Consider the following 21,456-nt stretch of genomic DNA (forward strand, 5'->3'; position numbering starts at 1 on the left):
CAGAGTGAATAAGCTGAAAGATAGAAACTGAGAATCTGCTCTTATAATAAGCAGAGTATGAGAACTCAGATCTGAGAGCTGAGAAACTTATAAGAGTCATCTTTGAATTACAAGATCTCTCTGAAATCTGAAGAAGATTTGCAGAAACTGTGATTATCACAGATATCACAGATGATATGTACTTAAAACTTATATAACTTCAAAGACACAATCTGTATATAGCTATTTATAAGTCAGGTTTATACTTCTGATCAGTGTTGACAGACTTACTTACAGAGATAGAATTAGTTAATACTGTAGAGTTGATTAGAGAAGATAAGCTCATCTATATAATAACTTTATAAGTATCTGAGAATCTCATGATCATGAAAACTGAGCTTCAGATATCAGAGAAATACTGAGATCTTGCAGAGATATTTAACTCAGTAAAGACAGCTGAGCTTCTCTCTCACTGTGAGAAGAATCTGATAATATTATTATTATTATTATTATTCTTCAATTATAGATGTATGCAGTCAGAGACTATGACATCTACCTGAGAATCTTTAGTTCTCAGGGTTTTTCCTATATCTATAGAGTCAACTATTATACATTTATCAATTTCAAATATGCAAAATCAGAAAATTCCAGCTCAGAATATAAAAACTGTTTACAAATTACAGTATTTCAACACCTTCTGATAGTTTGAAATCATTTGAAAATATTATGACAAAAGAAAAGAGAACATAGTCTTAAAGATAGACACATTAAATAGATAGAGAAAAGAACAGAAGGAAACAAGTACAGTAAAGAGAGACTATAACAAAACAAAATTATTAAAAGATGATGTATAGCTGTTTTAACAGACTATATCTAGTCAATTTCCATCTCTTCATATTCAGATACTTCTGAATTCAGCCATTTTCTTGTAGCTGCTCTAGTTTCTGATAGAAAGTCTATTAAGTATTTAGTTCCTGTCTCAGTTGAGAATAAGAACCTCATATTTAATTAATTTAAATCATACTTCTTCTTTAATCTGACTCTGAGACTAGACTGGCCGCCGGGACCATGAATTTCACATTTGATCCCATTTGGTCTGGTCCCATACATTTCTTGGCGTGAATCCCGCTGGGACTGGCTATCAAAAAAACATGTAAAGTGACTATATATCAGATCTTAAAATGAAACCATGACTTGAAAAAAATGAGAAAGTGGTCCCATTTGGTCCCATTTAGTCCCATTCTTGGCATAAAGTTACTATTTTTAGACGTTTTAAGGTTTTTTTTAGACTATTTTTAATTTTTTAAAAAGTAACGCTTTTTGGTAACGCTCAAATGAGATTTAAAGTCATTTAAAGCAATAAAAATAATTTAAATTGAGAAGTGGAAATCATGGTCTCATTTGGAAAATGTGACAAGAGTAGACAGTAAGTCTCACTGAGACAGTATGAAACCACTATCTAATGTTAAAACCGTGTAATGGGATCAGTCGAATTGGTAATGGGACTATCAAAAAATCTGGTCCTGGTCCCAGACACGGTCACACGGTCAGTCTATCTGAGACTATTGTATAATGCACAATGCATTACAATATGCTCAGGATTTTCATTCACACTGCAGAATGAGCACTCTGTTGAATCAAATCTATCATTAAATCTTTGTATATAAGATTTGAAATAACCATGTCCTAGTTTCAGCTGAATTATAGATGAGAATATTTTCTTTTTACATTTAATTGAACAAGATTTCCACTTTGGTTTTGTCTCAAATCTTGAATAATGTATACTCTTCTTTTATTTCTGCCAGCTTTCATTTCACTTGTTTAAACAAGATTCTTTTATCTTTCTCTTTATGAAAGACCAGAACACTGTTTTTTGAATAGATCTGCTTAATTCTGAACCCTTTTTTACAGCTGAATCAGCCAATTCATTGCCATGAATATTCATATGAGCAGGAACTCAATGCAGATGAATTATCAGTTTTGATATTCTTCTCTTTTGAATTTTCAAAACAGAGTTTAAAATCAGTTCAAGATTCATTTGATCATTATGAATCTGACTATTTCTAAGTCTTTTTAAAGCAGCTTGACTATCAGAGAATATTCATGTCTCTTTCAAATCATTTCCTCTTTTATAAGATTTTATTTCAATGAGTTTGAAAGCTTTCACTATTACAAATAGTTCAGCATCAAAGACTTCAGATTCACAGCCTAAATTTCAGAAATCTGAGATAAAATTAATATTATCTTCAGTATAAGCAATGCCTGCGCCTAATCTATTCAAATTCTCATTTTTTGAGCCATCTGAGTAGATCAGAATAGAGTCTTTTATATTAATTGTAGAGATCTTCTTCAAATGCTGTTCATATTCTCTCTCTTTAGATAGTTCACTTATTTGTAAGTCTATGAGAGATTTCAGCTTTTCTCTTCAGAGAGATATCTTCTCATGATCAATTTTCTCAATATTTAATGAAGAAAATTGATTCTTAATAAGTGAACATAGTCTATACAGTTGAGAGGGCATTTTCTTTAAAGTATTATTCTTATTTCAATCAAGAAATCTATTTCAATCCAGTTCATTTCCTGAGTTAACTGATGGAAATGAAGAAGAGACTCTTTCTCTGATTATATGATTTAAGCTCATCTTCATGACTCTCAGAGCAGAGTTCATACAGGCCTTTTCAAATTGAATAGCAGGAGATGGAATTGAAGCTTCAATTTCCATTGCTTTAATAGGAGATGACTTGAATGCACTCAGAATTCTTCTCAAAGCTCTGTTTTATAGACTTTGAAAGAGTTCAGTGAAGTTTCCTTGATTATTTCATCAAACTTGAACTCCATAATCAGCTACTGAGATAATACAGGCTATGTATAACTGTCTCATAGCCTGAAAGAATAGACCTCTCTCAGTATTTGATAGTCTGATTATACTATTCAGTAGTCACTCTGCCTTGATGATTCTTTGTTAAATATGATATTTAAAATTCAGCTTGGAGTTTAATCATACTTCTAGCCATTTGACATTTAAACCGGGTTTAATCTCTTTATTCAAAAGAGTTAGACTTAGTTCTTTCTCATTAAACCTGGGAAAAAAGTGAATTAACTCAGTTTTATTCATATCAAATTGAATTAGATTGATATCTGCTCTAACAAAGATTTTCTTTGCTGCTTTCTCAATCACTTCTAAGTTCTCTTTGATTGTCTTTGAACTGTAAAGTAGATCAATATCATCTATATAACTTGAAGATCTCACTATTTTCATCTCTCTATTCTTGAATAGATATGCAGTGTATATTGCAAATAAAACAGGTGAGATTGAAGATTCTTGTGATACTTCTATTTTTATCTCAGTTTTATCTTGTTTTCTTCCATCAAAGAATAGTTGTATAATTCTTTTAGACATGAAACAATTGACTCATTTTATTAGAGAAAGTGGCAGTTTTAACATCTTCAAAGTTTGAATCATCTTAGACTTTGACACATGATCAAATGCATCTTTTATATCAATAAAAACTGCAGTTGAGACCAGGCCTTCATGCTTTGCTACTTGAACATCATGAATAACTGAGAGAACAGTATCAATTGCAGAACATTGTTTTCTACCTCTCATTTATTCATTAAATAGAAGAGAATCACTAATAGAGCTTATAAAAGATAATCTAGTAGCTATTATCTTTTCTAGAATTTTTCTCAAACAGTTCAACAGAGATATTACTCTATATAACTTAGAAATTGAAGTCTTTCTATTAGGTTTTGCAAGGATTACTTCAGTAGCTTCTCTCCAGCATTCAGAATGATAACCATTTTTTAAGAGATTGAAAAAGAGCTCAAAATATTCATTCTTCAAGTAGGAATATGTGTTTTGAATAATTGAGTGATTAATTGAATCAGGCCCTGTAGCAGTTTTAATTGAACTTGAGAATATTGCTGACTCTAGTTCATCATATGTAAGCTCAGACCATTCCCAGTTATTTTCATCAACATATTCATGAAATGACATATTCTTCTCTTCTAAATGTGATGATGAGTTTTGGAAGAGAATTCTCATAAAAGCTTGACATTTTTCCTTAAAAGAATTTGCTGTATATAATTCATTCTGAAATTCATATTCTAAGGTTGGAAGCTTTGCTACACTTCTTGTTTTAGTATAGTTGAAGGCTTTGAAAACTTCTTTTTCTTATGCTTCTTCAAGAAATTTGTTTCAACAATCTGTTTTGGCTTTTTTAATATCTGAAAAATATTCATTTTGAATAGCTTTGAACTCTTCATCAGATATTAAGTGATTCTTTCAATCTCTCTTAGCAGTGGCTAATTACTTTCTTTTAGAAGTGATATTCTCATTTCATCAAGGTTTGAAATACTCAGAAGACTTTTTCTTTGAAATATTTTCTTCAATACTTGTTAGAAGAATAGATGTAATCAGCTTTGCTCTATTCTCAAGCATTTCATTTGATATATCTTGACTTTGATTTCAATAGAGCTCACTCTGTCTTTCAGATTTCAGCTGTTTTACTCTTTCTTCAACTGCTTTTCAATCAGCTTTTTCAAAGTTATACTGATTAGAGAGAAGAGGATTTTCACTTCTTTGTTTTTCACTCAGTTCAATATCAAATTGAATGATCTCATGACCCGATTCTGAGGTTTCATTTGAATCAATAAACCAGTTTATAAGTCTTTTTTCAATTAGATTTTGTGACATGAAAGTTAGATCTATAATAGATTTCTGTTTCATGTCTTTTCTAAAGAATGTTTGTTGATCAGACTTGTTAACTAAATCTATTGAATGCTCAAAAGTTCATTCAACCAGTTTATCTGCTCTTACTGCTCTTATGCACTCTGAGTTTCATCAGAGATGATGTGCATTGAAGTCTCCTGTAATTATAGAGTTTTTTAAGAGAGTTATATTCAAAAATCCTCTATCAATTGTCCAGATATTGTTGTTTTCTTTCAATGATTTTTCATTATAGATATTTATAAGTTGAATAGTATCAAACTCATTATCTTTATCTATAATGTCACTCACTAGAATGTCAGAGTCAGATATGATATCAAATCTCAGATTAAATTGATATCTTGATCTTTTTCTCTCATAGATTGCTACTCTTGATTTTATCTCAGATTTTTCAGGAAGAAAGCAGTAATAGCTTGAATGAGAAATGATGTACTTTTGCTCAGTATCAAAATTTAGTTCTTGAAGAAGTACAAAGTCAACTTTTTATGCAAATACAATCTGAAGACAAGAATAAATACAATTTGAGTTTCTATTCACATTATTTTGAATAAATGTGATTTTTGAAGAGTTTTTAAACTTTTTTTGTTGTTTTTGTTGTACATTCATACTAAAAGAGAGTGAAGATATAGTAGAATCTAATCACTATCACCAGATAGTAGATTATAACTATTTTGAAAAGCAGAAATCTTAACTGCTTACATTCTATCTAGTTTATTATCAGAGTCATTTCTCAATTCTCTAATCTTAACAGATGTTTGAGAATTCAAATTCTGTTTACATTTACCTGGAGAATTGAAGTTTGAAGATCTAGATAGTTGAGAGTTTCTTCTTTTTAAGCTTACAGTTGTGAATTTACTAGCTTGACTTTTCTCTTCAATTTTAGATTCACTTTGAGCTTCATCTTTTCTTCAGTTCTTCTGAGTTCTTGAAGTAAATACACATTCTTTTGAGCTAGATGCATGTTTTTCTTTGCAATTGAAGCACTTAAGCAGAGTATGTTGACATATTTCATCTCTTTTTGAGCATGTTTCACATTTATGCTCACTAGTTTTGTGATCTCTAGCACAGAATGCGCATTTTGAGTCTCTGAAACAAGAGATTGCAAAGTATTCATATCTTTGACAGTTTGAACACTGTGTTTGAGCTTTGAGATTCATTCTTGAATCTTTGTATTCATGAACTCTCATTTTCAAACCTGCTACTCTTACTTCAGAGATTCTTGATTGTTCAAGTGTCTTTGTATATACTAGAACAGAGGCATTTCTTCTGCTCTGTCTGAACTCAATTGAATTAAGTCATACAGGCTCTTTTCTCAGTTGAATAGAATTGTATTCTTCTAATTCATTTTTGAGAAGCAGCATTTCTTCCTCACAGTCAAAAATTTCAACTGGAATATCATGAAGAATGAATTTGTCTCACTTTTCATCTCTTTCAGATAGAATTGTTGTATTCAGTAGAGATTCTATTGCTGATTTCCAGAGATTCTCATTCTGAATGAGGAATTCTGCACTGAATTCAGGCATTGTAGTCAAAATAATAGAGTTTTCAAAGAAAGATGACTCAATTGAAGCTATAACTGGTTTTTGAACTTCAATATCAGTCATTAACTGAGAAAAGAACTGCTGATTAATTTCATTTCTAATTCTGAAAATGAGATTTGAGTTCAGCTTGTTTTTTTACAAGCTCTTCTGATTTGAGACTTTGAGAATAAGTCTTCTGTTTCTGAAGATTTGAAAGTTCTTCTCTTTTTGCATTTCTTTTTTTTCCTTTCTATGAACAGAGGTCTGAGAAATATTCTTCTCAGTTTTCTCAGAATTTTGAGCAGATTTTGAACTAGCAGGTTTGAAGACAGCAGATTCTGCTACTTGAGCATATGTTTTCTTCTGATTTGAAGAAGAAGATAAAGAAGTAGAAGATGAAAAAGAGTCAGTGACTGTACTGAAAGATTTCAATGTTTTTTGAATTGTGTTTGAAATTCCAAGTTTGAACTTGATCACTTCTTGTAGTTGTCTAGCCTGAGTATGAAGAATTAACAGAACTTCTTCATTCTCCTCACTCAGACACTGTTTTTCAAGAATTTTGCTTGCTTTTTTCAGTTTCTGTATTTCAAGAACTTGTTGTTTCTCTATTTCTTCCTTCTTTCTTCTCTTTAGAATTTCAATCTCAGGAATGGCATCTGGGAAAACATCTTTTTTCACATCAACTGAGTGTACTCTTGAACTTATTTTACTCACTGAATGAAAAGTTGATCAGACTGTTTCAATTGAGAGATTTATCAGTATATTTTCAAATGAAAAGTTGGTCAGACTGTTTCAATTGAGAGGTTTATTAATCTATTTTCAAATGAAAAGTTGGTCAGACTGTTTCAGTTGAGAGATTTATTAGTCTATTTTCAATTGAAAAGTTGGTCAGACTGTTTCAAAAGAAGAATGAAAGACTTTTATGTATAAAACATCTGATTTTTTTTCACACTAGTTCAGTAACTAGGTTAGATTTTTGAAGAGAATCTAATAAACTAAAAGTGATTTTTAAGATAAATCAATAAAATCTTTACAAACTCTTTCTTGGAATACAGTGAGGAAAAGTATGATATCAATTGATAATAAATCAGATAATATGACAGTTTTTGAGAGAAAAACTGACAAAAAATAAGTCAATTTTTTGCAGAGAAATTGATTAAAACTATTCAATTTTATTCTAAATCATTCAATTCTTCTCACACAATAAGTGTGCAACTCAAATCAGTCAATAAAGAGTGTAAAAGAGAATTAAGTATTAATGAAAGCTCTTCAGTTACTGAAAAAGTAATTCTTACTTAAAAGAATATGAAATTATGACAGAAAACAACTCTGTTTTTAATTCTTTGTAAGAATATTGTATAAAACTCAGAGAAAAACATCTTACTTTTTCAAGAGAAGTAAAAAACTATTTCTAAGATCTTTTTTTTTTGCATTAACTGCTGCAGAAGAATGAGATAGAAACTGCTAAGATATGCACTACTGTATATTCTCTATCAAGACTTTCCCTCTTCAGAGTCTTGATATTATAGAGAATATAAGTCTGTTTCTATATGATAATGTAAATATTGTCAGCAGGATGTAGAGAAACTGGTTATTTATATCTTAAAATAGAAGACTTTGTCAATGATTACATCAATATAGAGTTAATTCTCAAATTCAATAGAAACCTAGTATTGCTGTTCTCAATTTCTTGCAGAATCTATTGAATATTGAGGTATTAAAACTAGATTTAATATATCTCACTGTGCAGGGATCAAAGGCTCAGTCAGATCTTGAAGTATACTGATTTTATAGTTGTTGATGTGCTGTTGACTTGTTGTTCACTGATTATGTATTGAATGCTGTTGCTGAGGTATCTTTTTGTATCATTCTGCTGGGGATGGGCCAGATTGAGAGGGGTAGTACAAGGGTGAGACTTGGTGTTGAAGTCTAGATACACTGGCGACGGACTGTGGAGGTTGCACTTCAGAAGAGTCTGTTGATTATGTACTTGATATTATCACTGAGGTATCTTTTTGTATTTTTCTGCCGGGGATGGGCCAGATTGGGAAGGGCGGTACGAGGGTGAGACTTGGCGTTGGTGTTTTGGAACATCAAAGATGGACAGGGTTTTCGCGGAGGTCGCTCCTCGGATATCTCCACAACTACAGGTCGGGGATCTTCCAAAATCGAGAAGATTGGTGCATATGGCTAGGTCACTTCACCTTACAATTTGTATGGCACTCTGGCCCGGGGTTGTGGTGTGGTAGGGGAGAACGGGGGATAATCCCACACAGGAGCTTCGAACAACGTCCGGTTCACGTTTGGCTGGATAACTCCATCACCACACAGGGTATGCGGTCGGCGATGGGGTCAGAATGCTCGTATGATCGAGGGCTTTTCGATGGATCTATCGGCGGGTTCTTATTCGAAAAATCGAGCGAGTTCGTGATGGAGCGGTTTTTTGAGAATCTGATAATAGATTTAATAGAAGAATAGAAACTCTTCTGAGAATCAATCTATAAGCTCTCTTATTATAAGACAGAGATCTTGCAGATCTATGTGAAGAAGAATCTGAAGAATAACTTTATTCAATCTTCACAGATCTCTGTGAAAGTCTCTGTGATATTTATAAAGAAGAAGAATGAAGATCTCAGATTATATATAGACTACTATGACCTGAACTTCAAGATAATAAAGAGCTGCTATTCTCTATCTCTGATTGAGAATGTAATCAATCATCTCATGAAAGCTGTTATATTCACACAACTGAATATGATTAATATATATACACAGCTGTGAATACAGTCTGAAGATGAATAAAAGACTGTCTTTAGAACAGTACTGAGATTGTTTAAATATCTAGTAGTATCTTTTAATCTGACTAATACTTCTGTGACATTTCAGTCTTTTATTAATAAAATACTTTGTGTATATCTGAATATCTTTGTGATAATATATCTGAATAATGTGATAGTGTACTTTATAAAGAAGAAAGAACACACTGAGTATGTGTGAAGTATATTGAAGATCTTAGATAAGGCAGAACTGTATATTAAGCTTATAAAGTGCAACTTCAGTGTCTACTAAATTAATTTCCTAGAATATATAATCACTGAAGATGATATTCAGATGAAATCTTCACAGATTAAGACTATTCTATCATGACTGAAGTTAACTAGTATTCATAAGATTCAGATCTTTCTGAGCTTTATGAATTTCTATAGATGATTTATCTTTATATTTATAAGAATCTTCTTGACTCTTATAGATATACTGAAGAGTGAAAATAAGAAGAAGTTATTCTATGAATAGAGAATGAAAAGATTATTGAGAAGAGAGAACTATAAGAACTTTCTTATTTCAGAAGCTTATAAGATCTTTGTAAGATTAAAATAGATATTTATAGATACAGTGATAGTATTTTACTTTGATTTCTTACTTTTAATCAGATTGAAGATAGATGTCTTCTTCTTTATAATTTCAGAAATAGTCTTATAACTATAGTTAAATGAGAACTGAGTTTCAGTAATCTTTTTCTCACAGAAGATGTAATCTGTAGAGATTAACTATAATATCTATAATCAGAAGCTTCTTATAATAGTGAAATTCTTTCATCACTGATATCACTACTTTGAGAGCCTTGTGACAGTGATTACTGTTAGAACTGATTATAATAGCTTATAATAGTTTACTTTAATTAAGAAACTCTCATAGCAGCAGGTTTACTGAGTTTAGAGACTGAGTGAGTTCTGATTCAAGATAGAACATATTAAGAAAACTAAGAACTCAGCAGACAGACTCTCTTACAGATCAGACTATGTTAAGAAGATCAGAGTGATAGATATAGAGAGACTAGAGAAGATAGAAAAGCTTCACAGAATGCTCAGACTGAGTGTTATAAAGAGATTGACTGAAGAGTCTCTCAATTCTCTATGAGAGAAGAGAGAGAAGAGAGAGACAAAGTCTGTATAACTACTCTCTATAATACTGAGAGTTAACACTCTGAGAATCTTCATGAGAATTCTTGAAGAGAATATCTATAATCTAAAGAGTTTGCAGACTTTGAGAAGCACTGTGAAAGACCTGATGTAAGAGAAAACAGAGTATAAGTCTTTATAAGATCTTCTATTCAGATTGTCTGAACTGTAACTGAAGAATAAATATACTCAGTATATTCAGAAACTGCTCACAGCAGAGATTAATTCTACAGAAATAAAGAATTGAAGAGACTTAAATAATCTCTTACAAAGAGAGAACTGAATTTATATACCTGTAAATGAGTTTCTATACATAGAACTTATTAAAAGGTATTATGACTCTTCTCTAGTGAGTCATTTTACAGATACTAGAACTTATGAGTTGTTTGTAAGAAAATACTTCTAATCAAAGATATGAGAACTTGTGAAGAAGATAGTGAATTCTTGTACTATTTATCAGAGTTCATAGATAGTATAATTCAGACTATATAAAGAACTTACTTCTCTATTCATTCTGTGAGAATCTTGAGAATAGTTAGAAATAAATGCTCTCATAAGCCTCTCTGAAAGCAAGAATATATATAATGCCTGCTTTGATAGTATACTGATGATAGTGAATTACTTTATCAAGATAACATACTTTATACTCATCTGTAAGAACTTGAAGTTAAAGAATTTAACTTATATCTTTATCTGTGATATGATTCAGTTGTATAAGTTGTCTGTGAATATTATTTCAGACAGAAAATCAATCTTTATAGAAGAGTTCTGATCTGATCTGATAACTATACTGAAGATCTTGTGAGATCTAAGCATGACTTTTCATTAATAGACAGATGATCAGATAGAATATCTGATAAGTATATTAAAACAGTATCTGCAGTGCTTTGTTAATTACAATCAGAATGACTGAGTGTATTAATTATTATTTACAGAGTTTATATACAACAACTCAAAGCATATCAGTATAGATAAAACTCTCTTTGAGATACTTACTGAGACTCATCTGCAGATAATCTTGATGAATCTGTGAGAGTATACTATAGAGTGTAATAATATCTGTGAACAGGCTAAGAGAATTCAGAAGATTCAGAAGAAAGTCTGTGAATTCTTGAGAAAGACTTAAAAGTATCAGAAGAGATACTATGACTTTAAGTATATTATAAAGAGTTTTAAGAAAGATAATAGAGTCTGACTGAGTCTAGAAAATATTATTATATAAAGATCTAGTAAGAAGCTGAATCTCTTACAGACAGAGTCTTATAAGATTATGAAGAAAGTTAGTTTACAGTTCTATAGATTGAAACTGTTATCTGAGTTATAGATATATAATGTTTTTCATGTCTCTTTACTCTGTGAATATAAGAAATTCTTAGAAGAGAATTCTGTGACTCATCACTCTGTCTGTAAAGCATTAGAGAGTGAAAGAGAATATCAGATTAAAGAGATTATTGACTCAGAGAAGTGAGATTACAAGCTCTGATTCAAGATTCAGTGATAAGAGTATTCTGATAAGATGAATGAGTTCACTTGAAAATCATTCAGATAGATAAGATATCTGCAGAAGCTGAGATATGACTTTTATACTGTGAATTCTGATAAATCAGAATAATGTGATCTTCACTAAGAATCTGATTATAATAAAGATATTAACACTGTCATTTATAAACTCTAGTCTATAAGATGATGAGTTTCTACTGAAATGAACAGTCTGCAGTGTATATAAGAGAAGAAGAAATTATATTCTTATTAAAGTTAAAAAAAATAAGAAAATAAACAGGGCTGTGAACACAATTTAGAGATTAATAAAGAAAAAATAAAGAAAACTCACACTTATATTCTTAATATCTGTGACACTTAACTCTCTTTATAACTATCAATTTTCTTCTTCAAAGAAGCAGAGAGTATTATATCTGTGATACAGATAATTATTGTATTTGATATAAAGACTGTCAGAAATGCACAGACTTTAGAGAAGTCAGATATCAGAGTATATATAGTTATAGCAGAATCTTGAAGACTGATTATCTGTATGTGTGATCAGATACTTCTCACAAAGCTGTATCTACTCTCTCAGTTATACTGAAGTATTCAGTCTAGAAACAATTAAGATACAGAGAGAGAGCTTATCTACTCAGATTAACTTCTATTATAAATTCATAGCATTTGCATTGTCTTAATTATCTGAATTTTACAGATATCTGAAAACTCATCTCTCATTGATAATAGAATTGTGGAAATGCACTGCAGCGTGAGAATTATTGATAGAGAACCTAGGCATATTTGCATATATCTGATTAGAGATTGTGTGAGCAGAGAGAAGATGATTGTAGACTTATAGAACTATAGAAGACACTGATAACATCAGAAGCTTTATAAGAACTATCAGCTAGAGTCTGTAAGAAATTACTTATAAGAAGACTTACAGTAAAGAGAGAAACTGTACTGCTTGAAGTCAGAGACTGATCTGAGAGAGACAGAGAATTAATCACTGGCCTGAAGATCAGATGCAGTGATAAGGCTGAGAAGAATGAAGATACAGTTATGAACAGCAGCATCTCTGCTTCATCAGCTGATAAAAAGTGATTAGAGAAGTTACAGAAACACTTATAAGAAGCTTAACAGTAGTCAGATATTATTTATAAAGATATTAAAACTGAAAAAATTTTTTATTCTTAAGAAGTTCTTGAATTAATATATAAATATTATCAGAAACACTCTCTCTCTGTTATCTGAGTGAAAACACTTTGTAAATGAATGAGAATACTCACAGTTTGTAAGAATAAGAGCTGTTATAAAAAAAGAGAAAAGAAGATGAAGTTCTGTAGATAGATCTGAAGTATTTATACTACTCTAGAGAGGTTTGCTTACACTGTGAGTGATTTCACAGAACAGTCAGATCACTCTAGTAAATAAGAGTGATTGTAAATTACAGATCTGAATCTTTCTATATAACTATAAAGAGTGATTGCAGACTGCAGATATCTTGATTCTACAATTCTACAGAGTTAATGAAAGAATGAAAAATTCCTCATAATTCTACAGTGTCAAAGAACAATGATTTGTGAGAATGAGTAAAAGATCAACTTATAAATACTTCTCTTTGATAAGAATGATCTTACAGAGAGTGATTCATCTGTGAGATGAATCTATATAATGATTATATAAGAATCTTGTGAAAATAATTGAGAGTCAACTGAAACTCTTCTATATGAAAGATATGAGATGAATCTGTGTGATAGTTAGAGAAGAATCTGTAGATTATAAAGAATCTTACAGAATAAGAAACTGAGTAACAGACTCTTTTCTCTTTATAATAATAAGGGATTTTTTCTCACTGAGATTTTTTTATAGATGTGAAGAATTTTTAGTGAGTATCACTGCAGTACTGAGCTGATTCTATGAAGTCACTCAGTGAAAGGCTTCACAGATGAAGTCTTAGAGAGAGAGAAGTATATAAGAAATTCTGCTTCTTATGAATTCTTTATCTCTATTTCTATCTCTTGTGTAATTAATAGAGCTAGCAGCTCTTGACTACACACAACTATATAGACTGAAGTTTGTGAATACTATTCATAACTCAGCTTGAATACTATTATACATTTAATCTCTACATTTTATCTTTCTATCATGAATACTTCTAGTAGTTAACAGTACATATCACGCCAAGCTGCAAACATCTGAATAATTGCCTGCGAGCACTTATTCTTACAGATCTAATATAAAGATGTCTAGATATTTGATTTTTTGCATTAGATAGATGACAGAGTTTGCAAAGCTCAGTGATAAGCTTATTCACAATATCTTCTAGATTGATGATTTGAACACCAGTTGCATCATTTGTAAGCTTTTAAATGATGATTTTTAATGAATATTTCAATTTCTTATATCATGTAGACTGAGTAGCTATAGAGATCTTAGGTTTTTAAGAAGGTTTTATAGAAGTGCATTTTTACAGGTTGAAAGAATGATTTGTAGAAGTTGAAGAATTTGAAGATATTATTTTTTCAGATATAGTGATGTTAGAAGTGTGAGATGTAATAGCTGTATTAGCTTCAGTAGTGAATTTTTCTGATATAGTTGAGAAAACAGTTATATCACTATATTCTATAACTAGCAATTTCTCAAATACTTTAATATATGCAAAGATTGTATTATCTGCATGTTTTCACAATCTAAAGTCTTTTTCATCATAATAGATGCCTTCTATATAAAAACACAGTTTCCATGCAATGATATTTGTATGGAAATTTGAGATGTAAGCTGCATTGATGAGGTTGATATTGAACTGCTTTTCTGCTTCATTTATCATGATAGTTCTAACAGTTTCATAATCTTCAACTTTAGTGCTGGAATCGCCTGTATAGACTTCCGTGTTCGCAGGTGTAAAGAATAGAAAACATGTTTAATTATTACATATATGCTATTCCGCGCCAGTATCAAAGATTCAGAAGTTTCAGAGGTAGAAGTGTGAATTTGAAGAGTTCATTGATATTTTCCAGATCTGCTGATTGATGAATTGATGATTAAAGAATTAATGATTGAAGAATTGATAATTGATAGATTGATAATCAATAGATTGAGAAACTGATTACTTAAGAATTATTTCTTCTAGAACTGCTTCATTGACATCTATTATATCTGTATTTATGAATGAATCTCTACATATCACATGATTAACATATCTCTTCAATTCTTGATTTTTAAGAGCTTGATCAATCTGAGTTCTCTTCTTCTCATTTTTCTTTTATTCAGATGACTTTCTTGAAGAATTGAAATAGTAGCACCGAGTAGACTGGCCGCCGGGATCATGAATTTCACGTTTGATCTCATTTGATCTGATCTCATAGATTTCTTGATGTGAATTCTGCTGAGACTAATCATTAAACAAATATGCAAAGTGACTATATATCAGATCTTGAAATGAAACCATAACTTGAAAAAAATGAGAAAGTGATCTCATTTGATCTCATTTAGTTTCATTCTTAGTGTAAAGTTACTATTTTTAGACATTTTAAGGTTTTTTTTAGACTATTTTTAATTTTTTAAAAAGTAATGCTTTTTGATAATGCTTAAATGAGATTTAAAGTCATTTAAAGCAATAAAAATAATTTAAATTGAGAAGTGAAAATCATAGTCTCATTTGAAAAATATGACAAGAGTAGATAGTAAGTTTCACTGAAACAGTATGAGACTACTATTTAATATTAGAACTGTGTAATGAGATCTGTCAAATTGACAATGAGACTATCAAAAATTCTGGTTCTGATCTCAGACACGGTTACACGGTCAGTCTAGCACTGAGTGTATCAGTGACAGACTCTGCAGATGCAGTTTCTAAATATTACTAATAATAATTACTAAGATCTTTCATTAAGAATAGTGAAGTTTATAGATTTATCTTCTTTAAGAATACTTATTTCTCTATACTATTTCTTGAAGTTCTTAACTAACTTTATCAAAGATATGACATCTTTATCATATTGAATATTCTTAGCTTATACTTGTATATAATCTGCATCAATAGTGTGGCGGACTGCGTCTGATCAATTATATAGACTATTCAGTTACACTTCACAGATTCAGCATACACTTCGATTCTCAGTCATTCTCAATCATTAATTCTTAGCTGCTATAAACACACATATATTCTTTCACTCTGAAGCTTCACTGTGTACATTATCACATACATATATAAATATTTATCTTAATTGCTGATTCTTACACTTTCTCTTTCTTTTCTTCTTTAACATTTTTATCTTTGTTAAATAAGATCTATTAATATAATACTGATCTATTCAGTATAGATCTGTTACACTATAAAAATATTCATTATCTTCTTATTAGAAAATAATTATTCACACATTGTATTCTTATCAGAAATGATTATTTATTAAGAGATATTTAAATGTATAATAATATATAAGAAATAGAGAAACAGTTAAACAGTTAAGTGAATATTAAGTTCTTAAATAGTTCTTAGATAGAAGCTTGCTTATCAGTTACTCTGATTCTGTAATAAGATCTTATAAAAAGAATAAGATCTTATAAGAGAATATCAGTGAAAGATCTGAGAGTTCTGACACTCAGATATATAAGAATATAATTATACATCTGATAATTAATATAATTATATCTAATGATAATATAATAGAATCTCTGAACATAAGTATAGATACAGTATTACAGTAACTCTGAGTAATATTAAAACTATAATAACAATAAATAGCTGATATATATACAACTTAATAATACTAATATAAAGAGATTCAATAATTATTATAATAAGAAACTTATACAATTTCAACATCTATAGAATTAAATATAAAAGTATTGAAAGAATACTTAAATACTTCTATATATTTCAATACTTCTGATCTCACTCTCTACTTATTATGAAGAATGAAAATGCTTATAAAACTGAATATAGATAAATATTTCATCAGTTTATTAATTAATCAAGATTAGTATATTAATGAAAGATTAAAGAATTGTATAAAATAGAAGTTTTATTCATGAATAAAAGTATATGAATCAGTGTTATAAACATTTGATAATATTATAAAATATCTTAATATTCTGTTTTAAGACACTGTCATATAATAGAAAGTATTAAATTAATTATAGAGTACTTAACAGAGAAATATTTCTCTTATAATATTTATCTCTGACTTCAATATCAAGATCTTAGAAGTGAGTGATTAATCTTGAAAAAATTAAATAAAGATTAACATGCTTAAGAAGATATTAACTTTCAAACTCTTACAGACTCTTATAAGTATAAATAAAGACTTAACTTATGAAGATTTCTATATACAGCTTCAGATATTGAATGACTATCTTATTAAGCTCAAGAGTATATAGAACAGTGATAGAAGACATTACATTTATATATCTACACTAATAAATAATTCAGTTACTTATACACCTGCACTGAAGAATAATGATGCAGATATCATGAACTGAATAGATTTAAATATCTATACATAAGCAAGAGTTTCTGCTGTCTGAACAGACTTCTAAGTTCCTGAGATCACTTCTGAAGAAGTTATCAATTGATGTCAATATGAAGTGTGCATTAACTGTAACTGATCAGAATACATTGCTTTCAACTGCTGATTAATCTATGTGCCTTCACACACAAGAGAAAGATTAAAGGATGAATCAGTGCCTGTTCACACCAGCCATGTTATATTAGAGGAAGATTCAGAAGATAACTACAAGAATGCCTCAATGAAACAGGGAAAAGATTAGCTTCTGTTCAAATTTGTAAACAGAAGCTTGAAGAGATTGAACAATAACAATTTGAAGAGAAAATGACAATGAATGTGATTCTTGTATCTACTGTGATTGATAACAATGAAAGCCATGGTAGACAGCAGTCTATGTCACTATGCAATGATAAAATCTCCAGTTGTAAGACATCATAACCTCCAGTGTATCCTCTTATCAAATACTTCACACCAAACCCCCACAGTCCGATCCAGATCGCTGACAATATAGTAATGAAGCTCTGAGATGCCCGCGATTGAGCAGAGGCCTCCATGGCAACTGCGAAACAAGATCAAGAGGATCAAATCAATGTTCATGATGTATTCCACACAAGCTTGCTCCACCGCGCCGCCATCAATCCATTCCCTTCTCAACCAACCTGGACTCCGAGTTCCGCGTTATCCGAAACAGCGGCCCTTGACTGATGGGAACTGCTTCTGGAAAGGGGGGGCTAATGTGGCGGGCTGCGCCCGATCAATCATATAGACTATTCTGTTACACTCCACAGATTCAGCGTACGCTCCGATTCTCGGCCATTCTCGATTGCCGATCCTCGGCTGCTACAAACGCGCATATATTCTTCCGCCCTGAAGCTTCACTGCGTACACCACCACATACACATATAAATATCCATCTCAATTGCTGATTCTTGCACTTTCTCTTTCTTTTCTTCTTTAATGTTTTTATCTTTGTTAAATAAGACCTATCAATATAATACCGATCTATTCAGCGTAGGCCTCTTACAAATAGCTAGATTTGTATTTAAGAAATCTTTCTTTAAGTTGAACTGTTCAGCTATATCTGTCTCTTTGATATCATCTTTAATAAGAGATCAGTTATTTAATCACTTCTCTATATCTCTGTTTTTCAGTGCTTTGTAGAGATTATAATATCAGGTTCTCATATTATCTTGATAGTCTGTAGTTATAAGTGAGAGTTAATCTCTTAATGAATGAAGAATCTTCTTTATATTATTATTCTTACTGTGAATATGTTATAGTTCTGTGATATTTACTATTCTTTATATAACATCTTATATCTTTGTCATATCTTCATTTATTTTCTTATATTTCATATATTTGATTTTTCACACAGTGATCTTAATATTATATACTATCTTAATCTCTGTGATGACTTCTTCTGAATGCTCAGATTTCAGAGATTCTTTTAGTTCAGAGAAGATATCAGATTTGTCAAGATTAATAAAGTCTGATATCTTCTTATTCTTTGCATATTCTAGCATATGCTTGTATCAAAGTTTTCAATTTTCAGAAATGCTAAGATATACAGTTGCACTAGACATTGTTTTATCTGTTATATCAGTTATATTGAATGAGTTGAGAAATCAGTTCAAGTATTTGAGAATAGATATGATCAGAATTCAGAGTGTATAACAGTTAAGTATTTTAAAATGTATATAAGTCAAGATCTATCTTCTCAGTTTGAATGATAGTTATCAGTTCAAATAAGAATTGAAATTGATGATCAATTGTCTCAGTTTGAATAATAGTTATCAGTTTGAAAGAGAATTGAGATCAGTGTATCACACTTCTCTTCAGATGCTACTTACTGAGAATCAGATATGATATAATAGTTGAGTAGTTCAAACTGTATACAAATAAGAATCAATCATCTCAGTTTGAATGATTGTTGTTAAATTCAAATGAGAATTGAGATCAGTGTATCATGCTTCTCTTCAGATACTGCTTACTGAGCTTATAACTGTCAGAATAAGTGTCACAGATGAATATGTTGAAGACATATGAATCTTATATGTATCAAGATCTGCTTGTTATATTATTCATGCACTATCTAATATATCTATTTCATACAAAAGATAGAGCTATTTATAGTAAAATATATGTGCAAGCCAAGAGAGCTAGCATAAGCAAGTATTAGATGAGTATTGTAGTAAGCTAATAATGATGAGAAATATTGTAGTAATACGATGTTGATGGCGTTCAGTAGTGTATAACCTCTTTTTCCTGACAAATCCGTAACTGAGTGGATGAGAGATCTGCCGGTTTTCAGACCCTTTTTTGCCTTGTAGATGTATTGAGGTTACCTATCCTGTAGCATGTTCGCTGGAGAAGCAGGAAGCTTCGTCTCAGATGTATGCTGCTCCTCGGACGAAAATAATACCATACCCACGGAACTGACATCACTGCCTGCACTCGTTGGGCCCTGAAGGGAGAGTAAGTAAAAATCCTCCCTCCACCTGTTGAAAATATCACGGTGATGCGGAGAGCGGCAGCTCTACCGCATTCAAGATATCCAGAGGCACATGGTACTGTACCTTGGAATTGCTCCTGACTGTGCCATGCTCAGCAAAACAACGAGTAGAAGAACGGACCACGTTTCATGACCATCACCAATTCTAGCTGCATGACTGGCATATGGCCGGGTTAAAACCAGAGATGAACCAGTTTGGTCATGCCATGGCAGTTGTCGTCATGGTCGCCTTGAAGGCCAATATCTTCGGTGGTGAATCGGGATGGTTAGATCACCAAACCCCCTATTGATAGATTGCCAATGTTTTTATGGGAGGGTGGCTATCTTACTCCCCGCGGCCAGGGCTTTTTAACCACAAGCCACCAAGCCAACCCCGCGCTACATCAGTCGCGGGGTATGTAAGGCAAGGCAAAGGCAAGATTAGTTTCTCGTCAGAAACACTACTCCGTAACAGCTCGTGAACAAAAATCCCTCATACAAGAGCAACACTACCTAGGTATGGTATTATCTCAGCGGGCTCAGACCCTCTGGCTCGGTTTGAACGGGTTGCAGCATTATTATTAACTAATCCAGCATGACACTAACCTACTTTTGATACAAGTCATATGCTCAGAGCAATTCTCACCAGAGAGTCTGAGAAGAAACAGTTCTATCTTCAATGAAGATTTCTGAGATTTATAAGAATTTTTCAGATTCTTTAACTTTGACTTTCTATTACTATATACTCACATATCTTTGAGATTTGAAAATCACCTTATCTTATAACTAAAGAGAAGAAGAATAGAAATATTTCTTTAATATTTCAAAAAAATCTATATTTAAGATAGATATATACTCTTGAAAATAATCATATTTTTTAATCTCAGAATTTCTAAGAGCTTTTTTTTATATGAGAAATTGAATTAAAATTTCTGTATTTAAAAATATACTGATTAACTTTGAAATGATACTTCTATTCTAAGAACTTAAAATATGAATATAAAAATCAGATATATTATAAGAATATTATTATTCTAAGATTCTAAGATAATATAGAAATAATAAATCTATAAAGTTAAGTTGAAATTCTCTTTTATACTCACAGTACTGAGTAAATTATTTCTGTATTATTAATAATCAGAAATTATTTCTTCTCAGACACTTTATAAGATATTATTACTTATATAATCTGATTTTACTATTTAAGTTAGCTTATTGCTTATTTGAGATTAGCTTATAATATAATTATTAATTTAGTATTAAAATAGTAATAAATATCTGAAAAAGTATCTGAGCTTGCTGAGATAAGTATAATATAAAATAATCTCTTCTTATATATAATTTAATCTTAAATCTAGACTGACTGTCAGAATTATGAATTTCATATTTAATTTTATTTAATCTGATCTTATACATTTCTTGATATGAATCTCACTGAGATTAATTATTAAATAAATATGTAAAGTGACTATATATCAGATCTTAAAATGAAATCATAACTTGAAAAAAATAAGAAAGTGATCTCATTTAATCTTATTTAGTCTCATTCTTAATATAAAGTTACTATTTTTAGACTATTTTTAATTTTTTAAAAAGTAATGCTTTTTAATAACACTTAAATGAGATTTAAAGTTATTTAAAGTAATAAAAATAATTTAAATTAAGAAGTGAAAATTATAATCTTATTTGAAAAATGTGATAAGAGTAGACAGTAAGTCTCACTGAGATAGTATGAAACTACTATTTAATATTAGAACTGTGTAATGAGATCTGTTAAATTAATAAT

This window comes from Blastomyces dermatitidis, assembly GCF_000003525.1.
Source record: "Blastomyces dermatitidis ER-3 genomic scaffold supercont1.2, whole genome shotgun sequence".
NCBI lineage: Eukaryota > Fungi > Ascomycota > Eurotiomycetes > Onygenales > Ajellomycetaceae > Blastomyces > Blastomyces dermatitidis.